The 25,000-nt window shown below is 41.7% G+C and overlaps 1 protein-coding gene and 1 non-coding gene across 2 annotated transcripts in view; both read left to right on the top strand.

Annotated features, from left to right (window-relative positions):
- LOC123510751 (post-GPI attachment to proteins factor 2-like) overlaps positions 1 to 25,000 on the top strand; it is a 157,937-nt gene that overhangs the window by 38,998 nt on the left and 93,939 nt on the right. The window lies entirely within an intron of this gene.
- Positions 18,835 to 18,908, top strand: Trnam-cau. The gene has a single exon. It is a non-coding gene; the product is annotated as a tRNA-Met (tRNA).

The raw sequence follows: 25,000 nt of genomic DNA on the forward strand, positions 1-25,000 counted from the left end.
CACACATACATATATAAAGATAGACACACAGACAAAAAGGTAGGCACGAGACAGAAAGGGAGGCAGACAGATAAATAGACAAAGAGATAGATAGAGGATATAATACAAGATGCACACAGTGCCAAAAGAGTGCCAGAGATAACTAGATAGAATACCAGAGTGAGTAATAGAGTTCTACGGAGTGCCACAGTAGCAGCGGATGCCAGGAGTGTTAGTTTGTGCCAAATGATAGCAGAGAGCAAGAAAGAGTGCCAGAAAGTACTACAGTTTTTAAAGATTAACACAGGAAAATATACTTAAGTGCCAAAAAGTACAATTGAAATTTAGAAAGTAACAGAGCTTACAAAGTGTCACGGAGGAATCAAAAGTGAGAAGAACGAACGAGATATGAAAGAGTGGCACTAAGATGGAAGAAAATGTCACATATAGAAAGTTTGAGAGAATATCTAGGAGCGGAAACAGAGAGGAAATAAAAGTACAACAAAGAAATATAAATGACAGGAAGTCTAAGAAAAGTCAAAAGAAAATTGCACAGAAAAACAAAACACGAAACTTGTAGTAATTTCATAAGAAACTGCCAAGGAAGTACCAGAAACATCCAAACACTACTATATTAGAATTCCCTAAAATTTAAATCAGCACCACACGTTTTCTTTCACTTAATCAGACTCTCAGACGCTGTGATTACGCAGCAGACATGTTTACCTCACAATATTTTCTCATTCTCTTTCTCTCCTCACCACACGGACTTTTCACTCGAGTCTTTGTGGGTTGGTGAGGGGGAATGAAAAGCGGGAAGCAGCAGCACTCTTCCTATTGGTGACTCGTGGTGTGGTTACAGCTTATCCCACATCAAAGGCGGCGATGAGTGACGGTATAGTAATGGGACGGTGATGAAATGGTGACGGCATGACCTAGATAGGAATTTTTTGTGTGCTAATTTACGATTTTTAAGATATAAATACTAGAAAAAGTGAACTGTTTGAATGACGGTGAGGAGCAGTGGCGGCTCGTAGCTAATATTAGTGGGGATGCTGCTCCAAAAAAATTTTAGCCCTTGTTTTGATATTTTGTAAAAGGAAACACACAGGTATAAGGGAATTTATTCAGAAACTTTATAGTATCCTAAAAGAAGAAAAAAATTTTTTAATTACTGTAATTTAAACTCACAGTTCAATCTTAATCCATTCATTTAAAATCAAAATAATTCTTATTTATATTTGTGCGAAATGAATAATTTTCTCCTTGGTACACCGTTTTTGAGTACAACACACTCGGAGTAAAAAAATAAATACAATCTTCCACCAGCGCACCAAGGTCGGCACTGCAGGAACGACAGTGCTCCCTCTCCCTCAGCCCAGCGAGCAGCCACCAGTGTGTAGATGCGCAAAGCAGCCAAACTCCACGCCGCTGGAACTGTGATATGCGCAGTTCCATACAAAGATTTTTGTATTTTCTTTTCAAACTGAGGGATGGCTACTGATATTGAGCTTAAGTATTACATATGATACAAGTATAAAGAAAGAATTAAAGAAAAAAATCATTATATTGAATATTATGGATAATATCAAGTGGAAATAAGGGGTGCTGCAGTTCTACAGTGCCGCGAGCCGCCACTCGTGAGGAGTGAAGGTATAGCGGTCGATAGTGACGAAATGGTGACGGAATGGTAACACAAAACATTAAATCACGTAGAGACAAAAAAAAAAAAAAAAGGTTCATGCTTCGTAGATTAAAGAAAAAAAAAAAGATACAAAGGAATCGACTCTCAAATAGTGATAGACGACTGGAATAGACTCAAGTAATCAAGCTGTTAGTGTTGAGACATTAGCAAACTTGAAAGAAAAGATTAGACAGAGGATATGTGGAAACAGGTAGGCATATTTGGCATAGGAACTCCCACGTATAGGTTTGATCGCTTCTTGCACTAAACCATGTATTCTTACAGGCTTATGTTTTAAATGCAAGTTATATTTACTATTTTGCGATTCACAAGTCATGAAGATTAAAAGAAAGAAGAAAAAGAACATGGATTAGTGGATAGATACTTTACTTTACTTTTTATATAGAAAGATTGAGAATAATGAAGAGTTTGGACAGGAGAAGTAAAGAAGAGAGTGGAAGAAAGTAGCAGATTAAAGCTTGTGGCCTGACTATAGGTGCAAGTGCCCTGCTTCCGTCAACAGCAGTGATAGTTTCTTACAGCTTCCCTTATCTTCTTATGGTCTTATGTCCTTAAATAAAAATTATCCATTAGTAATTTACGATTCCCAGGTCACGAAGATTAAAAAAGAAAATGGATTAGTGGATTAGTGGATATTTATAAGAACTCTGATGTCGTAAATAGAAAAGTGACGCAAGGAATGATGCAGGAAAAGTGAAGATTAAGATTCCGAGGGCGATCTGTGCTGATGAGGCGAGGGAGAGGTAAAGACTTAAGGAATTCTGCTGCATAATGCTAAAATCCAAGAGTCATTTGGGATTTATATAGAACGTGATATATTTATGCGCGGTCTGAGGACTGACTGTTACGTTGAAAAGACATTTACGATTTCGAAAGCGATCTAAGTGGACGAGGCTTAAGAGACGGATGGTGTGGAGGAAACTTTTGCTGTATTACTAATCTAAGTAATGTCGAGAGAGAGAGAGAGAGAGAGAGAGAGAGAGAGAGAGAGAGAGAGAGAGAGAGAGAGAGAGAGAGAGAGAGAGAGAGAGAGAGAGAGAAATATGCTTGAATCGCTAAATGTTGATCAGAAAGGTAGCGAAAAAAAACACTTAAATAAAAGAAATGAACTAATAAGTGCTAAAAAAAGAGGAGAGAAAAAATCTGAAGTCACTAGAACTTATTGTAATGACAGAGAGGTGAAAAGGGAAAAAGAAATGCAGGGTAAGACAAAAAGAAAATGACAAACAAACGCATGGATGTTAAAAAGTCTTGAGTCAACAGAACATATCGTAACAAAAAGCAAAGAAAACTAAATAGATAAATAAAAGCTAAAAGCAAAAATATAAATAAACAAATGAGAAAAAAACGTGAAAAGCCTAGAGTCACCTAAATCGATCGTAGGTAATTACAGGAAACTGACGAAAAGATAGAAAAACAAAGATATTACCAAATAAATCCTATAAGAGCGACCATCAATGAGTCACTGAAAGTAAAATGAAGGGGAAAAAATCAGCCAATCTTCATCTCCCCTATTCTTTTCTCCTTCCCCCTTTTTCCTCCTTCGCGTCTCTTCTTGTTCCCTTTAATGTTACTGCAGCGGAATGGCGCACTGAGGACCTCCTCTTTATCTGACGCTAACTTCCCGAGAGAGAGAGAGAGAGAGAGAGAGAGAGAGAGAGAGAGAGAGAGAGAGAGAGAGAGAGAGAGAGAGAGAGAGAGAGAGAGAGAGAGAGAGAGAGAGAGAGAGAGAGAGAGAGAGAGAGAGAGAGAGAGAGAGAGAGAGAGAGAGAGAGAGAGAGCGGAGCGAGCTCAGAGCTCATAGACCGACTTTCGGGTAGGACTGAGACAACAACACACTCCACACACTGGGAAAGCGATGCCACAACCTCTCGAGTTACATCCCTTACCTATTTACTGCTAGGTGAAGAGAGGCTACACAGCTTGCCCACTTGCCTCGCCGATTCCCGTGTGTGTGTGTGTGTGTGTGTGTGTGTGTGTGTGTGTGTGTGTGTGTGTGTGTGTGTGTATCTGAAGGAAGGGAGGGAGCTTAAAAGATGGAACAGCACCGCCTCCACACGCATTCCAGTCCATTCTAGGCTCAATGAAGGATCGACGCTCTGGACACCGGCGGGATCATGGCTGGAAGTCTGCTGGCATGTTTGGCAACCTAACCTGCCTTAATCAAGACCTATTCTGGTACTTAATCTTACTTTAAGTAATCTAACCTGCTATAAATAACATTAAAGCAATATAATTTTCCATAACTTAACCTCTTCATGTAAACTGTACATAATTAAAATCTAACCTTACCTAAACAGAAAGACCGCAATTATAAACTAACCTAACCTAACGTAACGTAACTTAACGTAACGTAACCAAGAATTCAACCTAACATACACTGGCAAAATCGACCACACGAATGTTTGAAAGCAAAAGGAAGAGGAGGAGGAGGAGGAGGTGGAGGAGGAGATACATGGGAGGTTGGGTCCGCGCTCTCCTTTACCTAACCTTCCCCTCACCACCTCTTCCTCCTCCTCCTCCTCTTGCTTCCTCAGGTAACACAGGTAGACTAGAGAAAGCTTCGGGTCTACTGGTCTTACTTATTCATCAGCCTGCCCTCACCTCTCCCTCGCTCTCTCTCTCTCTCTCTCTCTCTCTCTCTCTCTCTCTCTCTCTCTCTCTCTCTCTCTCTCTCTCTCTCTCTCTCTCTCTCTCTCTCTCTCTCTCTCTCTCTCTCTCTCTCTCTCTCTCTCTCTCTCTCTCTCTCTCTCTCTCTCTCTCTCCTACTATGGTTTCCTTTGCTAATACTCTCTATCTCTCACACTCTCTCTCTCCTCTCCTGACATTTGCATCAGAAGAGGAGGAGGAGGAGGAGGAGGAGGAGGAGGAGGAGGAGGAGGAGGAGAAGAAGAAGAAGAAGAAGAAGAAGAAGAAGAAGAAGAAGAAGAAGAAGAAGAAGAAGAAGAAGAAGAAGAAGAAGAAGAAGAAGAAGAAGAAGAAGAAGAAGAAGAAGAAGAAGAAGAAGAAGAAGAAGAAGAAGAAGAAGAAGAAGAAGAAGAAGAAGAAGAAGAAGAGAAGAGGAGGAGGAGGTGAAAAACGAAGTATATGACACCTATGAGGAAAACTGAGAACAAGTAAAACTAAATCAACTTAAAAAAAGTGATAAAGGAAAAGAGAAAGAGAGAAAGAACAAAATAAGAGATGAAAAGAGTGATAAAAAGACGAAGAAAAATGACAAGGAAGAAAAAAAAAGCGATAAGAACACAACACAAAAATATTGAAAATCCACAAAAAAAATGAGAGAGAGAGAGAGAGAGAGAGAGAGAGAGAGAGAGAGAGAGAGAGAGATATGAGGGGAGTGGGGGACGGTACAAGTTACGGTCATTTAAACAGCTAGGTAAAATCCCCCCCTCCCTCCCTGACGAACCTCACCTGGCCTTTACCTGGGCAGTTCTGGGGTGATGTGGCTCATATACAGGTTAATGACGGGTGACAGGCTCGTCTCTCAGGTAAACAGGCGTGAGTGATGCGATAAGGACAGTTTCTTAGAGTTTTATGATGTTTTCAGTGTTTTTAATGATTTCTATGTTGAAATTTACTTTTTTGGTTATCTTGCATGGTTTTGTTTGTGTCTTAAACTTATTTCTTATTTTTTGAGAAATTTTAGTGATTTCTTTAGCGTTTTGTGGTATGAGAATATTTTGGTGATTTCGTTGGTGTTTTGGGACATTTTCAAGCTCATTTTCAGTGTCTTGTTACTTTTATATTATATTTACGGTTACTTTGAGTGTTTGAGAAGTTTTCTGGTGCTCTTCTGAGTTTATTTGTATTTTTTTTTTTTAGTTATTTTGGACACATCTGTAGAGTTTAAGGTAATTTTTAGATTCACTTTGAGGTTCTATTTCTATTATTTTCTGGTGTTTTCTTGTCTTATTTTGCTTTTTATTAATTGAAATTTAGAAAATTAGGTTGTTTTCTTATTTTCATGGAATGTATTGAAGCAGAAAGAGGAGGAGAAGGAGGAGGAGGAGGAGGAATAAGATCAAAAGAAATATGGGCTTATTTTTTCTCTCTCTCTCTCTCTCTCTCTCTCTCTCTCTCTCTCTCTCTCTGGCAGAATTTGCATTACAATCGTGTAAGACAAGCACGTGGGATGAAAAAGACGAAATGTTTTGTTTGCTGATCATTCATAACACGAAATTTCATTACTTTATATGCATGACAAGAGGAGTGGAGGTGGAAGAGGAGGAGGAGGAGGAGGAGGAGGAGGAGGAGGAAAGCGTGATTCTCTTTCTCTCTTTATATCTATATTCAGATTCAGCTTCAGTTTTTGCGTCAGAAAGTTACACACAAAAATATAGAAAAACACTCAACAAACAACAACAACAACAACAACAACAACAGCAATAGTAGTAGTAGTAGTAGTAGTAGTAGTAGTAGTAGTAGTAGTAGTAGTAGTAGTAGTAGTAGTAGTAGTAATAATAATAATAATAATAATAATAATAATAATAATAATAATAATAATAATAATAATAATAATGATGATGATAATGATAATGATAACAATAACATTATCACTTCCTGTCCTTTTATGCTTTATCGCCTTGGTCATGTAATTCTTCATTCCTTTCCATCCATCATCTCTACAAAGTCTTTGTCAGAAAGTTCTCGCAAAAACTAAATAAATAAACAAATTAACTACTCTTACCCCTCTTACCCTTCCTTTGTGTTCCTTTAGTGTCTTTCATTGCTCTACATCATTCTATCTATCGTTCCTGTACTTGTAATATCAGCAAAAGGACAAATACTACCACCTTTTACCTCTCCTTTATGTTCCTTAGTGCTCTTCATCGCCTTCGTCAGGTAATCCCTCACTCCTCCAGCAGTTGAGACAAAGCCCAGTCCCCCAAGCCGCCTCGTTAAGCCAGGCTGAGTGACCAGTAACTTAAAGGTTGTGTCAGCCTGTCTTATCTTCCTTATCTTACCGTGGAAAGGGAGAGGAGGGAGGAGTGGGGAGGGAGGGTGGAGGAAAGGTTAACAGAATGGGAAGGAAGATGAAAGAAGAGGAGCGTGGAGGAGAATTTTAGAGAATGAGGTGATAGGGGGAAGGTTGAGAGGAAGGAGGAGGAGGACGAGGAGGAGAACTGGGGGAACTGAGATGATAAGGAGGTTGAGAGGAGGAGTTGGAAAGGAGGAGCAGAAAGAGGATGACAGTGTTTATATGAGAAGAGAAAGAGAGAGGAAGAAGGGAGAGAAATATAAGGAAAGGTGAAAGATTAGAGTAAGAGAAGTAGAGAACACAGGCCACAAAAGAGAAGAGAAAAAAGAACAACAAAAATAAAAGAGAAGAAAGAAAGAAAGTAGAAATTAAAGACAAGTCGAGGAAAAAAGAGAGTAAAAAAATAAATAAACCAGTGAAAAAGAAAATAGAAAAGAAGGAGGAAAAAGAGGAAGAAGAGGAGGAAGAGAAGGAAGGAAGAGACAAGAAATAAGAGAATTTTGGGTGAGAGGTGAAACGAAGAGTAATAAAAATGGAGGAGGAGGAAGAAGAAAAGGATGAAGACGAGGAGAGAGAAATGAAGAGGAGGAGGAGGAGGAGGAGGAGGAGGAGGAGGAACTTAGTAGTGGACGAGAGAGATGAAATAGTAATGAAAGTCTCTTGAACGCTTCTAATAGATTTTAATGGTGTGTGTGTGTGTGTGTGTGTGTGTGTGTGTGTGTGTGTGTGTGTGTGTGTGTAAGTGGGATTATTGTAAAAAAAATATGATAATGTTTAATTATTAGATGTGTTAGTATATAAATTACGAGAATTGCTTTAAGAATCGACTCAGAGGGAAAGACAAGAAGGAGGAGGAGGAGGAGGAGGAGGAGGAGGAGGAAGAGGAAGAGGAAGAGGAAGAGGAGGAGGAAGATAGATTTTGAGCACACAACCTGAGTTATTTTTCGTGCTCGCTCTCACAAAGGGCGTTCAATATTGCTGGTCCGAGAGAGGAATGGAAATTTCATTCTCTGGGTACTTGGAGAGGAAAGTGAGAGGAGGGAGAGGCGCCAGAGAGAAAATGGTAGTTGGTATACACTTTACATGAAGAGGAGGAGGAGGAGGAAGAGGAGGAGAAGGTGGAGGAGAAGGTGGAGGAGAAGGTGGTGGTGGTGGTGGTGGTAGTGGTGGTAAGACTGACTACCACAGAGAGAGAGAGAGAGAGAGAGAGAGAGAGAGAGAGAGAGAGAGGTAGTACAAATACCTTACTATGATATCCACGAAAGACAAAGAAAAAATAAAAAAAATGATTGCACTAATAACTCCTCTCTCTCTCTCTCTCTCTCTCTCTCTTCCCACGTCACGGAATTTATTTAGGCTTATGTAAAACACTTCAAGTCTTGGGGGGGGGAGAGGGAGAGGGAATGGTGAGTGGATGGAAGGGAGGGAGTGAGAGGGTCAAGGACTCTTAAGGGAGGAGAATCAGGGTCATTTTGAGGCGGGGGGAGTCTTTTAGGGGAGTCCCTTTGGGGAGACATGGGCGAGGAATGGGGATGGTGGCATGTCTACTGGGAATTATTTGTCTCACTATCTGTCTACAATTCGTCTGTAGGTCGTTCTGTGTTCTTGTCTGTCTCTGTTTCTCTTTGTCTATCTCTTTATTATATTCTTTACGTTGAAGGTGAGTTAAAAAGCATAATTTTCAGATTACATCTTTCAAAATGTCCTTTTCTTCCTTGAACTGTCTGTCTACTTGTCTATTTCTCTATTTTCCTCTTTCTGTTGATTTTTTATCATTGTCTCCATTAAAAAAGTAGTTTGCATGTAAGAAAATTGTATCCTCTGTGCAGTTGCCTGTTTATGTTTATATTTCTCTCTTTCTCTGCTTGTACATTTATTTTTCTGCACAATTAAAAAAAGAAAACGTTAAAAGTATCTCATCCCTGTCAACTCCTTCCCAAATCACATAAAACACATCTTTCTTCTACTATCAATACATCACAACCACCCTTACAATACATTTCTCCTTCTTTCTCTGCACGTACAATGATTTTTCTGCACAATTAAAAAAGAAAACGTTAAAAGTATCTCATCCCTACTAACTCCCTCCTGAAACACATAAAACACATCTTTCTTCTACTATCAATACATTACAACCAGCCCTACAACCAGCACCTATTCACCGTCTCTCACCATACACTCATCAGCTTGTAATATTCTGAGCTTCGCTGATACACCCAGTACACTCAACCCAAACTCCAGTGTTTCGCCAGCATCATGAGAGGGAGGTGTTGCAGCTGCCTTCCACGAGATAATTGCATTCCCTCGTCATCGCCAGCCACCTGTTACCGCTTCCTTTTCTTCCTCCTCCTCTTCCTCCTCCTCCTCCTCCTTCCGCTTCCCTTCCTCTTCCGTTGCTCTCCTGTTTCTCTCACTACTTAGGTGAGATACAAAAAAAAATCTCAAGATATTTTGTTATTTGTCTGTTGTATTCCTTCTCAGCTCCTCCTTCTCCTGCTTCTCCTGTGTCTCCTGTTGTATTCTATCTCTTCCATTACTAGTTCAGTAGGATAGTTATACAAACAGCTTAGTAAAGACCTCAAGATCTGTTGCTGTTTGTCTTCGTTTCTTTTTCTCCTCCTCCTCCTGCTCCGAGAAGCTACGGATAAAAGAGGATTTAATTGAGCTATTTAGAATGTTTCGCGGCTTTGATAACGTAAAGATAAACAATATACCTAATCACTGACAGAACCAACACTACTCGAAATAACCGCCATAAGATTATAGGTAAACGTTTCAGATCAAATGAAGCTGAACACCATTTCTTTAATAGAGTGGTAAATGTCTCTCACAACACAAATAGTCGATAGTAACACAATAGAAACTTTCAAACACAGGTCGGACAAGCACCTCTCATTAACCCCTCAAATAACATACCTTGCACCTGCATATAATATTTTAGTGTATTAGACAGCAACATTTCTCTTTCAACCTTCCTATCCCATCTTTGACTTTCTCTATCTCTATATTTTTCTTGTTTTCCATCCTTGAACTCTGTAGTCCTTTTGCCTTTTACTCATAGAGCCTGCAGTGGTAGCTTAGTCACACAGGCAGCCTCGTTAGGCCCAATATGGCTGTTGCTGTGAGCTCTTTTCTTTGTATTTCTTGTTTATTCCTTTCTTAAGTGACTTCTCTTCTTTCTCTCCTTTGTTGTTCAATCTCCTCCTATTGTTTGGAACTCATTATTTCATTCACTTCTTGTTTTTTTTCTTTTTGAGTCTAACTTCTGTTTCTTCTCTCACTTCCTTATCTATCTTTCTATTCCTCGTTTCTCTCTCTCTCTCTCTCTCTCTCTCTCTCTCTCTCTCTCTCTCTCTCTCTCTCTGATTTTGATCTTGATCTTGATCTTCTCCATCTTACATCCCTACCCTTGTTTCCTTTTCTTCTCCATCTCCACGACCTCCTCCAGTTCATACAGTCCACCCACACCCACATTCTCTTCCTACTCCTCTTGTTCTCATCCCTTCATCTCAGTCTTCTCTCCCTCCTCCCTCCTTCTCCTCCTCACCTTGCCAAGTCACCTGTGAAATACCTGCCTTCACCTGAGTTTTTCCCTCCTACCTGTGGATTTAACTTGAAGACGTAAAATATCAAGACAGGAAATTGGTTCTGTTGTTTTTCTAATTCATGTTTTTATTTATTTATTTTATTATTTTTTTTGGGGGGGCGGGCATATGGAAGACGTGGGAAGCAATATTTTTTTTCTCTTTCTCTGTCTTTGTATTATTTGTTTTCGTCTCTTCTTCGTCTTTTTTTATTCTTCATTATTTCCTTCTCGTTTTTTTTAATTGGTTCTGTGGTTTACATCTTTCTTTTTTTTTCTGTTCCTCCCCTTCCTTCACGTTTTATATTATTTTTTTTCTTTTACTTCTTTTCTTCTTTCTCTTCCTCCTCCTCCTCCTCTTCCTCCTCCTCCTCCGTGTTTTTTTGTTTTTTTAGATAGACATATAGAGGTCACGTGGGGTGAATAGTAGAATTTCTTTTCACTCTTTTCTGTGAAAATTCCATTTAAGTTTTACATATTGCATGTTACTTTTCCCGACTATTTTCCATGCCAACGAAAGGTGGAAGGAATGGTGGGCAGGAAAATCCTCTCCTGTGCTGTCCTGTCTCTCTTCCCTGTAGCTAGTTAGAAGTATTAACCAAGCAGCCTTGAAAGGACCAAAAGGTTTGTTGCTATTCGGCTTTCCTTGTATCCCTTTGCATTCCTCCTCCTTCCCTTATTCTTCTTACTCCAAATCTCATATTCTTCTTTCTGTTCCTCTCTCTCTTCCTCCTTGCTTCACTATTTCTCCTTATTATGTCTGCTGTTTCTCTTTCTCTTCCTCCTTTTCTCCTTTCTTTATATCACTCTTCTTCCTCTTACTTACTCCTTTATCTTGCTTTCTATACCTCTTCCTTCGGTTTTCTAAGCTCTTCACACACACACACACACACACACACACACACACACACACACACACACACACACACACACACACACACACACACACACACACACACACACACACACACACACACACACACACACACACACACACACACACACACACACACACACACACACACACACACACACACACACACACACACACACACACCCCTCCAGCACACTTTTCCTGTGCTTCCCTGCCTCCCACGCACCTCCAAGTCTCTTTCATGTCTCTCGCTTTCCTCTTTTTTTCACATACCAGCCTCCAGCCTCTTCTTAGCATCCTCGTCTTAAGCTCTCCTCCTCTCCACGCTAGATTATTAATTATTTTAGTTTTCCAGCCTGTTATTAACATCATCATTTCTCTTTTCTTGTTTTTTCTAACTCAGCTTCTTTGTTTATTATTTCTTGTTATTCAATAGTCTTTCGATGGATTAGTTTACTCGAGTATGTCTTATTTTTTTCAGTTTCATGTTGCCCTTTGCCATTGCCCCTCTTATATGAAAAACACATACTTCTAATCCTTGTTTTCTCCCCTTCTCTTGTTTATTAAGACCTCAAATGATTAATTCTTTTATTCTTTTTCTTCTACGAATTTTCAAGCGAATTACACTTGCCATCCTTTTCTCTCCCTCTCTTATCTACAACTCAAATTATCCTTCTTACCACTCTACTATCCTCCGGTGCATATGTTTAGTCTCTCAGTGTATTTTCAGCATCTTTCTCTCTTTTTTTCCTTATCTAGACCTCAAATGTTAAATTATTCTTATATAGTCATCCAATGTGAATATATTTCGTTTTCCAGCTTTTTCCCATCATCCCATTTTCTACCTCTCTCCTTATCTCCCCCTCATATGATTATATCTTACAGTCCCTCATCTTACCATCCTTCTAGATCTAGCCTTTCCTAAACTCTTTCAGAACCTTCCAAAGCTTCCCAGGACTCTCAAAACTCTTCCAGACCGGTCCAGACCCTTTGGACACTTCTAGACCTTTTTAAATCCTTTTAGACGTTTCCAAACCCTTCCAGATCCTCCAAAATCCTGCCAGACCCTTTCTGATACTTGCAGACCCTCTGAGACACCTCCAAACACTTCCAGATTCTTTCAACCCCTTCCAAACCTAAAGACACTTCCAGTTCTTTCCAGAGTCTTTCAGATCTTTCCTAATTCTTCCAAAACCTCCCAGACTATCTTGGACACTTCCAGATCCTATCAGACATTGCAAGACCCTACTAGCCCTCCCAGACAAGTTCAGATCCTTCCGGAGTGGTCCAGACCCTCCTAGACATCCCCATCTTGCCATCCACGGCAGAACCCAACCTTTATTCGTCCCTTACACTTGCACAGCCTTGCCTCGCTCCTGGGAGGCTGGAAGAGTGAAAAAGAGAGAGAATAGAGACGAAATTCCCCCTGACGCTAATGTGACTTTATTCCTAACTTGAGGGAATTAATCCAGGCAGGAAATAAAGGTAGTAAGCAAGTAGTAGTGGTAGCGGTGTTGGTGGTGATGTCAGTGGTGAAGGTGGTAGTATTAATAGTAGTAGTAGGAGGAAGACGCAACGGAGATGAAGGGGAAACATAAGGAGAAAGAGGAGGATGAAGGGTAAGAAGAGGAGAACAGTGACAGTAACAGTAGTAACATCAGCAACAATAGTAGAATCAGTAGCAGTAATAACAGTAGTAGTAGCAGTAGCAGTAGTAGCAGCAGCAGCAGCAGCACTAACAAATACAGACGACAATAGCAATAACAGCAGCAGCACGAGTACCTCAGCACGAACCAGACCAACACAACACAAAGACTTGAGGACATCGTGGCTGACATTCAAGGCTAGGTAACAAGTTCACAGGAGCGGACGCGTCAGTGGATGCTGTTAGGAGGTGAAATATGGGCAGGGAGCAGAGGAGGCTAGGGAACAGAAACTGGGATGTGGTTCGAAGGACTGAGAAGCCTGGGAGAGGCTGTGAAGGACTAGGAAAGGCTAAAAAAGGCTACGATTGGTTGGAAAATGACTGGGCGAGGCTGGATAAGGCTGAAGAAGGCTAATAGAAGCTGAGAAAGGTTGGACAAGACAAAATAAGACTGGGTATACCTAGTTGGGAAAGACTGGAAGGCGAGGGGAAAGGCTGGGAGAAGTTGGGTAAGACTGGATAAGACTGTGAAAGACAGGATAATGTTGGGGAAACTGGAAGGACTGGGAAAGACTGAGAAAGAGCTGGGAAAGGTTTGTGTGGAGTTGGAGAGGCTGGGTAAGGCTGCGTGAGAATGGGGAAGACTGGGAAAGGCTCGTAAAGGCTGGGAAACACTGGGAGAGACAGGATAAAGCTCTGATAGGAAAACCTGAAGATACAAAGAAGGGAAAGAGGAAAACAAAGGAGAATGAACGACAGTAAAGGGAGGCATATGAGAGAGAGGGAATAATGAGGAAGGGGAGGGAGAGGAAAAGAGGGCAAGGGGACGATGTTTATGCTCTCTGCCACACTGCGTTCTGTATCATGAGTTTCCACCACCACCACTATCTCCACCACTACCATCACCACCGCCACCACGACCACCCCGACCACCACCACCACCACTGCACCTTCCTGTCTTCCCCTTTAACCTTTACCACCACATCCTTTACACTTCTCCTCCTCCTCCTCCTCCTCCTCCTCCTCCTCCTCCTTTCTCCTCTTCTTTCTATTCTTCCTTCCTCTCCTTCGTGTCTTCTGATCCTTTCCTATCTTACCTTTCCCTTTTATTTCAACTTCCACCACCACCACCACCACCACCACCACCACCTCCTCCTCCTCCTCCTCCTCCTCCTCAGATGTACCTCGGAAAAAAGATAAATTTTTCGCCACACGTTTTCAAACCTTCCCTCTACACAGCAACAGCAGCAGTAGTAGTAGTAGTAGTAGTAGTAGTAGTAGTAGTAGTAGTAGTAGTAGTAGTAGTAGTAGTAGTAGTAGCAGCAGCAGCAGCAGCAGCAGCAGCAGCAGCAGGAGTACAATTTGCCTTAACTTTATCTATAGACTTTTTTTTTTCTTTTTATTTCTTCCTTTTTCTTCTTCTCTTTTTCGTCTATCCCTCTTCTCCTCCTCCTCCTCCTCCTCCTCCTCCTCCTCCTCCTCCTCCTCCTCCTCCTCCTCTTCGTTACCGGCGTGAAATGAACGTTTATTGATCTCGAGGGTAAAGTTAAGTTCTGTCTTCAGTTTTAGTGGGTCCCATCTTACTTACCCCGAGCGAGTGAGGGAGTGAGAGTGAGTGAGTGAGTAAGTGCTATTTAGGTCAGTGTTTACTCACCTGTCACTCACGCCTGTTATGATACGGGGGTCATTCAATCACAGGTGTGCCTCGTGACGGGCCAGGATTAGGATTTGGCACAGCGTACCACCACCACCACCACCACCACCACCACCACTATATCTTTCTATTATTACTACTAGCTCTCAAATAATGGTGGATAAAATGGGTTGTATATTAGTAGTGAGTTCACATTGAGGTATTAAAAAAATGATAAAAGGTGATATGTGAGTGGGGAGGGTAACAGATAGGTAAAGTGACTGCCACATATAGGTCTAATGGTTCCTTTTTACCATCTCTGTCTTATGCTCTTTCTTACTGTTTATTTTTTCCCGTCTTCATACTTTCCTATACCTATCCTACCTTTGTCTATTTAAATACTGTTCTATCTCTTTAATTTTCCCTCCTATCCATCTTTTTTCATTTTTCATTTTACCGTAATTATTCCTCTACCTTCCCTTCTTCATCCTATTCTATTCCTATCTCTTCATTCCTCTCTTATTCCTTTTGTTTCATACTCACTCTATCATCCTATGCTATCATCTCTCATCCATTCCTCAACCTTCCCTCTTTCATCCTTTCCTCTATGTATCCGTTTTCTTTCTCCCATTCCATCTTCTCCCATTTCACCCCAGCTTCCTATATCCATTCCGTGTTCTATCACTTAAACAAATATTAGATGACCTTTTCAAACCCCGCCCAGCCACTCCCAGTCCCGCCCTGCCACTCCCAGTCCCTCCCAGCCCTACCCAGCTCTATCCAGGCTCTCCCACGCCCTGCCAGTTACTCCAAATTCCTCCCAGTCCCTCCTAGTCCTTCCCAGTCACTCACAGAATCTTCCAGTCTATCTCAGTCCTTCACAGTCCCTTCCAACCCTTCTCAGTCTCTCTTTTAGTTCCTCTCAGTCTCTCCCAACTCTTCCCAGTATCCCAGTCCATACCAGTCTCCCACAGTCCTTCACGATCTCGACCAGTCCTTCCTCAGTCACTCCCAGTTTCTTCTAACCAAGCCCAGTTCCTCTCAGTTTCTTTCAGTTCTTTGCAGTCTCTCCTAGTCTTTCCCAGTGTCCCTCCTCCCCAAACATTTCCTCTTCCAAAGCGTTTTCCTCGTCCACTTTATCTTTCCCATTTTTGCGAATACTGGACCCAAGAGAAGACGAAAGAAAAGGAGATGGGGGATACAACAATGCAATTTTGAGGTTTGTCTCCGTAAAGGAAATAAATGAAGATAAAAATGAGAAGAAACCGCCGCAGAATGAGAGAGAGAGAGAGAGAGAGAGAGAGAGAGAGAGAGAGAGAGAGAGAGAGAGAGAGAGAGAGAGAGAGAGAGAGAGAGAGAGAGAGAGAGAGAGAGAGAGAGAGAGAGAGAGAGAGAGAGAGAGAGAGAGAGAGAGAGAGAGAGAGAGAGAGAGAGAGAGAGAGAGAGAGAGAGAAAGAAAGAAAGAAAGAAAGAAAGAACGAAAGAAAGAAAGAAAGAACGAAAGAGAGAGAGAGAGAGAGAGAGAGGTGCAGGGTCTGACAGATCATGTCACCTTCCCACACATGAACGAGGAGGGACATTAGACCCTGTCATCTCAGACTACCAGGAGGACAAGCTTCAGTGTCATCAGCTGGGGCTCGTGGGCAGCTCTGATCATCACGCTGTACTGACACAGCTGGAAGTGGGCGTGGCTCGGGACGAGGCCACCACCCGCACCATCTGGCTGTGGAACAAAGCAGACTGGGCTTCCTGCGCCGCGACCTGACCCACACCCCATGGGCCACTCTGCTACAGGGAGGAGCAGAGAGTGAAGCACTTGCACTCACCTCTCACCTTCTCGCCCTCCAGAGACGCCACGTCCCACACAGGAATACACCACCAGACCGACGGATCAGCCATGGTTTGGCTACCGTTGCCGTGTTGCTGCTGAGGCAAAGTATGCTGCCTGGCTCCGCTACAAGAGGAACCCGACTCGGCGCAACAAGGACTTGCATAGGGCTGCATGCAGGAGGATGGTGGTAACCAGCAAGTGGGCCTTAAAAAAGTGGGAGGAAAGCCTGCGCCGGAAACTGTGTGGCACTGGCGTAGGAAACAAAACTTGGTGGTCTCTTGTTAAGGACAAACAGGAACTGGCCACCAAGAATCCATCCCTCCCTCAGCAAGCAGGACGGTACTGTCGCCACCAGCAGTAAGGAGAGGGCACAGTTGCTGGCTTCCTTGTTTGCTGGAAAAATGAAGGTGGGGAATCCACAGCAGCCACCGCCTCAGCTGGTCCAGCAATGTGAGAAGACTGTCACCATGGTGGAGGTGACGCATCAGCAGGTGAAGCGATTATTGCGGGGGCTGGACACACAGAAAGCTACCGGCCCTGATGACATCAGCCCGCACCTGCTGAAGCGATGCTCCCAGGAACTGGCTGCCCCTCTCACCCAAGTCTTCACAACTTGTGTACGGGAAAACGTCTGGCCTTCAGTGTGGAAGGAGGCTCGAGTAGTTCCCGTACACAAAAAGCTCCAGGACGGACCCAAAAAACTACAGACCCATATCCCTGTTGTCAGTGGTGGGTAAAGTGTTTGAGAGGGTCGTGGCAGAGGTGGTGTGTAGCCATCTCAAGGACAATGCCCTCCTCTCAGACCAACAGTTTGGGTTCAGACCTGGAAGGTCAACCTCCGACCTAATGATGCTTCTCACCAGGCAGTGGCAGGACGCCCTCGACGACGGCAAGGACACTATAGTGGTTGCTTTGGACATAGCTGGAGCTTTTGATAAAGTATGGCACAACGGATTACTAGAAAAGCTTCGTGCTAAAGGCATCCAGGGTGGCTTGCTACGACTCCTGGGAAATTACCTGCAGGACAGAAGCCTCAAGGTGGTTGTCAACGGGCAAACATCTGAGTCCCTGCCTGTGGAGGCATCAGTGCCACAGGGTTCAATTCTTGGCCCACTCCTGTGGAATATCTACGTGGATGATCTTCTCCAGCTACTGCCAGGAGTCAAGGCCTATGCTGATGACTGCACCCTCTCCTATACCTATCCACGCCAGGACAGTGGGCGGGCTGCTGAGGCCATCAATCAGCAGCTACGAGTGATAGAGGAGTGGGGTGCTCGCTGGCAAGTGACATTCGCGCCGGAGAAGACACAGGCAATGGTTGTCTCTCGGTCCCCAGCCGCCATGGCAGCAATGGCAGGAAAGTTGTCTTTGGCGCTGCTGCTCTCCCACTCCAAGATGACGTCAAGATACTTGGAGTGGAGGTGGATCGAGGGCTGAGGTTTGACAGCCATGTCAAACCATTGCCAAGAAAGCCTCTCACAGGATCTCCGCTCTCAGAAGGATCGCCAGTTTCCTCGACAGGAAGGGAGACTGCTGCTGTACAAGGCACAGGTGCGGCCCCACCTTGAGTACGCAGCTCTCTCCTGGATGTCCTGTGCCGCCACACACAGAAGGAGACTGGACAGCATCCAACGCCGCGCCATACGGCTAGTAGATGCTGCAATACCACCTCACCCAGAGCCTGAGCGTCCCTTGATTCACTGGAACACCGCAGAGATGTGGCGGCGATCGTAGTGTTCCATAAGGCACAGGTGCAAAGAGTGCCACATCTGGCAGGGCTGCGTCATCCTCTGAGAGTCACCGCACGGAGCACGAGAACGGTGCTCAATGGTGGTGACGCCGTAGAGGTGCCGCGATCCCACGGGTGTCAGCATCAACGCACCTTCGCAGGACGCGTCTCCAGGATGTGGAACTTGTTCACGGCCGCGGTGCCTCACGTCCAGGAGATGAACACACACAGTGTCAAACTGATGGCACATAAGTGGAGACAGACACTGCCAACTCCTCTGACACTCTTTGTGACGTGACACTCAGTGTAGTGCAGTGCGTGAATAGTGCTAGTGAAGTGAAAAGAACAGTGCTCCATTTACATGCTGACCATCTTGTATATTATCTATTTTTAAGTCTTGTAAATATTGTAGAAAATAGATTGTAGTACCCTTAGAATAGGTAGCACACGACAGTGCGCCTTTGGGTACATGTTCTTCTGTATAAAATGGAAATAAAAAAAAAAGAGAGAGAAAGAGAGAGAGAGAACAGGATAAACAAGACACTAATACAGAGAATGAATATACATGAAGACTGAATGAGTATTGAGGAAAATTTAAGAAAGATAAACAAGATAATGATGATGAGATACGTTAAGAAAGTAGATGAGAAACACACACACACACACACACACACACACACACACACACACACACACACACACACACACACACACACACACACACACAACACACACACACACACACACACACATACATATACACACACACACACACACACACACACACACACACACACACACACACACACACATACATACACACACACACACACACACACACACACACACACACACACACACACACACACACACACACCCGGTAGCTCAGTGGTTAGAGCGCTGGCTTCATAAGCCAGAGGACCGGGGTTCGATTCCCCGGCCGGGTGGAGATATTTGGGTGTGTCTCCTTTCACGTGTAGCCCCTGTTCACCTAGCAGTGAGTAGGTACGGGATGTAAATCGAGAGTTGTGACCTTGTTGTCCCGGTGTGTGGTGTGTGCCTGGTCTCAGGCCTATCCGAAGATCGGAAATAATGAGCTCTGAGCTCGTTCCGTAGGGTAACGTCTGGCTGTCTCGTCAGAGACTGCAGTAGATCAAACAGTGAAACACACACACACGCAACAAAAGTGGTTCCGGAATTGGCAGAAATGACCTATGAGGAGAGATTAAAAGAAATAAATTTGCTTACCTTGGAACAAAGAAGAGAAAGAGGAGATTTGATACAGGTTTATAAACTGTTGAACGGTTTGGATGAAGTGGATAATGAGTAAATGATGTTGAGAGAGGAAAATTTAAATAGAACTACGAGATCGCATAGTAAAAAGATAGTCAAGGGAATATGCTTGAAGGATGTGAAGAAATCCCACAGAGATGTGTGGAGGTGTGGAATAGTTTGAGTGAGGAGGTGGTGTCAGCAAGGAGTGTGCATAGTTTTAAAGGAAAGTTGGGTGTGTAGATATGGAGACGGGGTCACACGAGTATGATACCCAGGTCCTGTAAAATTACAACTAGGTGAATACAACTAGGTGAATACTCACACACACACACACACACACACACACACACACACACACACACACACACACACACACACACACACACACACACACACACACACACACACACACACACACACACACACACACACACACACACACACACACACACACACACACACACACACACACACACACACACACACACACACACACACACACACACACACACACACACACACACACACACACACACACACACACACACACACACACACACACACACACACACACACACACACACACACACACACACACACACACACACACACACACACACATGACGCAAGGCAGATTAGGTGAAAATCTTGCATCGATCTAAACCCCCCCACCCCTTCCCCTACCCACTCATCCACCCAACCAACACACACAAGGCCGGACGACGAAAAAAGGGAGAGAAAAACACATCAGAAAAATCAAACAAATGACATCCAGATGAGGCGCACGCGAGGTCACGGTCATTCAACACGAAGCGAGGTCATTGGCCCGAAGTGTCCTGAGATTCTTAAAATATCCCTTAATGTCCTGAAATTCTTAAAGTATTCACTAAAATATGAGTAAAATCTTAAAATATTGCCAAAATCATAAAGGAACCTTGACATATTGAAAATCGTAAAATAATAAGAATATTTTTGAAAATTGTAAGGAATCCCAAAATATTGCGAAAAATAGCCCAAAAAAACTTGAAAATTTCTGTAAAATCGTAAAGAAAATCATAACATATTTCTAAATAAAAGGAAAAAGGAAAAAAAATCTTAAAATATTCCATAAAAATCAACAAAAATCATTAAAACATTGTAAACTTTACTTGAAATGTTTACAGTATTCTGTCTGAAGTGTCCTAAAACATCACTAAACATCCTTCAGCCTCCCACAGTATTCAAACATTCCGGGAAGATATTGAAACATTAGAACGTTCCTAAAAACATTAAAAAAAAAAAAAAAATCGTATATATGGTCTAACTAAAGACATTCACACACACACACACACACACACACACACACACACACACACACACACACACACACACACACACACACACACACACAGGTATCGAGTGTTGTTAGACTAAGCTAAGGTTTCCTCAGTCCATCTCCTTTACTCTCTCTCTCTCTCTCTCTCTCTCTCTCTCTCTCTCTCTCTCTCTCTCTCTCTCTCTCTCTCTCTCTCTCGCTATCTAGAGAGAATCATCATCACCGTGATATCAACATTACTATCACTATCACCATCATCATCATCATCATCATCATCAACAACAACAACAACAACAACAACAACAACAACAACAACAACAACAACAACAACAACAACAACAACAACAACAACAACAACAACAACAACAACAACAACAACACCCACATCGATCCTAACAAGAAGCAACAAAAATGAAGGATAAAAACAACATGAAAACAAACAAACAAAAAGAAAAAAAAGACAAACAAAACACGAATCTTCTCCGCCAGAACTTTTTTTTTATTTTGCTTATTTTTCCTGAGGACAAAATAAAAGAAAGAAAGGAAAAAGACAGGTTATGAGAGTGCGGTGGTAACTTTAATAAATTTCCTGTATAATCATTTCCATACTCCCTCTTCTCTCTTTTATTTCCTCCTTTATTTTTCCTTTCCTTTTAAATTAGCAGTGAAAAGGTCTAATACATTATATTGAACTCTTTTCTTTACTTCTACTCTTTATTGTATCTCATCCTACTGTTTCATCTACCTTTTCTTGTATCTCATCCTACTGTTTCATCTACTCTTTCTTGTATCTTATCTTACTGTTTCTTTCTTTTCGTAAGCTTAACTTCCTTACTCTTTCTTCTCATGTAAAGATAAAGTGTTGGAGAAGCGCAAAATACCTTTAATTTTCTTTCTCTTTACTTACTTTTCCTACTTCATCTTCCTTGTCATCTCTGTGCACCTTCTCTAGTCTTCCTCCTCATCGTACACGTAAAGCTAAGGCATAAAACATTCATAATTTTCTTCCTTAATTTCCTCATCTCTTATATTTTGCATTTTTTCCTCTCATACAGCAAGTTAGTGCACTAAATATTCTTAATTTTCTTCTTTAACTTCCCCATTTTCTTTTATTTCCCTTAATTTCCTCTGATACACGGAACTTAAAGTACTAAATATTATTGATTCTGCTCCTTCACTTCCCTATTCTCTCTCTTAGCTCGCAAATTCTTGTCTCTCCTCGGCGTTAAATTGTAGTAAATATTCTTAATTTCTTTTAACTTCCCTACCTCCTTTTCAAAGCTTTCCTTCAGTACACGTAAGAAAACCTGCTAAAGAGGTACAAAACATTCTTTACTGTCTACACATTCTTTTTTCTCTTATGTTGCAAATGTTTCCTTCTCTACACACAAGTTAACACTAATAAAGAGGTAAAAAACATTATCAATCCTCCGCCTTGACTTCATTATTTTCTCATCCTGCATTTTTTTTCCTTTTGTGTTCATAAGTTACCCTGATAAGAGGTACAAAACATTCTTAATTCTTTCCACCTTCCCTATTCTCTTATCTTGCAAACGTTTCCCTCTGTACTCGTGAGTTAACCTGCTAAAGAACCACAGAACATTATTAATCCTCCTCATCATCTTCCCTTATTCTTTTATCTTGCAAAATTTTTCCTCTGGTGTATAAATAAGATAACCAAGCCGGGAGCAATAAAATAAACAGAGGAGGATGCGCGCTCTGGTGGACACTGAGGAATGAGGAAGTGTTCGTAGGAGTAAATTTACTTCCCTCAGGGGCGTGCGCTGTACTAACAATTTCATGGTTCACTTAGGCATTCCTTCCCCTTGAGAGAAATACAGTTTGTACCCAGCCTTTCTTTGTCCTTTTTTTCCCAATATGTCTACTTTACAGTATTCTATGGTATCCTATGTTGTGCGTCATATATATATATATATATATATATATATATATATATATATATATATATATATATATATATATATATATATATATATATATATATATATATATATATATATATATATATATATATATATATATATATATATATATATATATATATATATATATAGATAGATAGATAGATAGATAGATAGATAGATAGATAGATAGATAGATAGATAGATAGATAGATATGCCATAGACAGAATTTTCCAAAGTGTGTGCCTGCTCCATGCTTTGTAGCAACAGCCGCTGCAGGTGATATAAGAATCAGAATGTCTACAACAGATAATGCAAAATCCGGTTCTATTTGTAAAAACAAGTAAATTTGAACTATTCCTAAAGGGTTTTTATCTTTTTTTTACATTTCCTTGAATTTCAACCTCTGCTTGTCCCCAATCGTGATATTTTTCTTATCCATTAAAATTCTTGACTTTTCTCTCAATACTTCCATCTTTGTAAAATCTTTCTGTAAATAGACAAATCTGGTCCCCCATCACATACCCACCAACTGCGATAGTTTATCAGGGAAACCAGAGGCGATAGACACACACTGATGTCTGACTGAAAAGTGGCTCACCAGTTGTTACACCACACAATTGTTGTGGTTTTCCCTCTTTCTCTATCCCTGGTGGCTTCTAAGGAAATAGTAGTGGCAGTAGTAGTAGTAGGAGTAGTGGTGGTGGTGGTGGTGGTAGTAATAGTATCCCTCTCGTCCTCTCATTCTTATTTACAAAGTAACTGGACATTTTTAGCCTGTCTTTTTTTTTTTTACAATAAAACCTGAAACTTTTGCAAAAGTTATCCTACTAGAGTGTTTGTTGCAAAATAACCAGAAAATTAAGGTGATTTTGTAAACATACAAGGATCTAATTTTGAAAACGACTGGAAACTTTGCAACGTCACCGATTTTGGGAAAAAAAAACTAATATACATAGCAGTGTGTGTCCTATCCCTTATATCATTCTGTCACACGGCAAGGATAAATGGTTAATGGTTAATGTGTTTTTTCTTCACTGGTGAAAAAATCTTGACCTACTTTTGCATCTATACATATATTTATTTTTATTTAATATTTCCTTTCTCTTTATCTTTAATTCGTATTTCTTGACATTTTTATCTTTTTTTTTACATTTCCTTGAATTTCAACCTCTGCTTGTCCCCAATCGTGACATTTTTTCTTCCTCCATTGGTGAAAATTCTTGACTTTTCTCTCAATATCCTTCCATCTTTGCTAATCTTCGACGTGTGTGTGTCTCGAATTGCTTCCTTCCTTCCTTTCGTTCCTATCTCCTTTACTTTCTCGGAATCTGTTTCCTTCCCCCCATCACATACCCACCAACTGCCGCCCACCCACCTCTCTCTCTCTCTCTCTCTCTCTCTCTCTCTCTGACGGGAAGGGACCAGAGGCGATAGACACACACGAGAAGAAAAGAAAAAAAGGAGGAAAAGTGGAACGCCTTCTCTTCCCTCCCACACAAGTCATAAGCCTCCTCCCTTTTCCCTCTCTCCCCCCTCCTTCTCTCTTCCCTGGTGGCTTCTAAGGAAATAGTAGTGGCAGTAGTAGTAGTAGGAGTAGTGGTGGTGGTGGTGGTGGTAGTAATAGTAGTCCCTCTCGTCCTCTCATTCTTCCTCTTTACTTCCTTCCTTCCTCTCTTTCTTTTCATTGCTTTCTTTCATTCTTCTTAGGGAAGTAGTAGTAGTAGTAGTAGTAGTAGTAGTAGTAGTAGTAGTAGTAGTAGTAGTAGTTGCAGGAGCAGCAGCAGCAGCAGCAGCAGCAGCAGTAGTAGTAGTAGTAGTAGTAGTAGTAGTAGTAGTAGTAGTAGTAGTAGTAGTAGTAGTAGTAGCAGTTGTGGCAGCAGCAGCAGCAGCAACAGCAGCAGCAGCAGTAGCAGTAGTAGTAGTAGTAGTAGTAGTAGTGGTAGTAGCAGCAGCAGTAGCAGTAGTAGTAGTAGTAGTAGTAGTAGTAGTAGTAGTAGTAGTAGCAGCATTAGTAGTAGTAATACTAGTAGCAGTAAAGTTAGTAGTAGTGATCCTTTACGTCCTCTTCCTCCTACACCTATTTCTCCTTCTTCTGCTCCTCCGTGCACCATTAGTGGGGTCTCGCCCGAGGCATTCCGACGTGAAGTCCTCTGGTGCCCCGCCGACAAAACCTTCTCTTTGCATGATTTTCTGCCAGTAAAATATTGCCTGACATGCGCACTATATGAAAAATAGTTTAGTGGTCCTACTTTTTTCTAGTTTTTCTTTTACCTATTTCCGTTTTCTTTACTTCTTTGAGTGTGACTGTTCTTCTTTCTTTTTTTTTACTTTTATTATTTCTCCTTTTTCTATTTTCTTTCTTTCTAATCTTCTATTTGCATTTTTTTCGTCTCTTTTTCTTTATCCTTGCTTTTGTATTTCTGAGCGTTATTCCTTCTTTTCTGCTTATTATTCCTCTTCTATCTCATCCCTTCCTGGTTTTTATTTTCTTTCTTCCTCATATTCTTTTATTTGTATTCCTTCC

This window comes from Portunus trituberculatus, chromosome 30 (assembly GCF_017591435.1).
Source record: "Portunus trituberculatus isolate SZX2019 chromosome 30, ASM1759143v1, whole genome shotgun sequence".
Lineage (NCBI taxonomy): Eukaryota > Metazoa > Arthropoda > Malacostraca > Decapoda > Portunidae > Portunus > Portunus trituberculatus.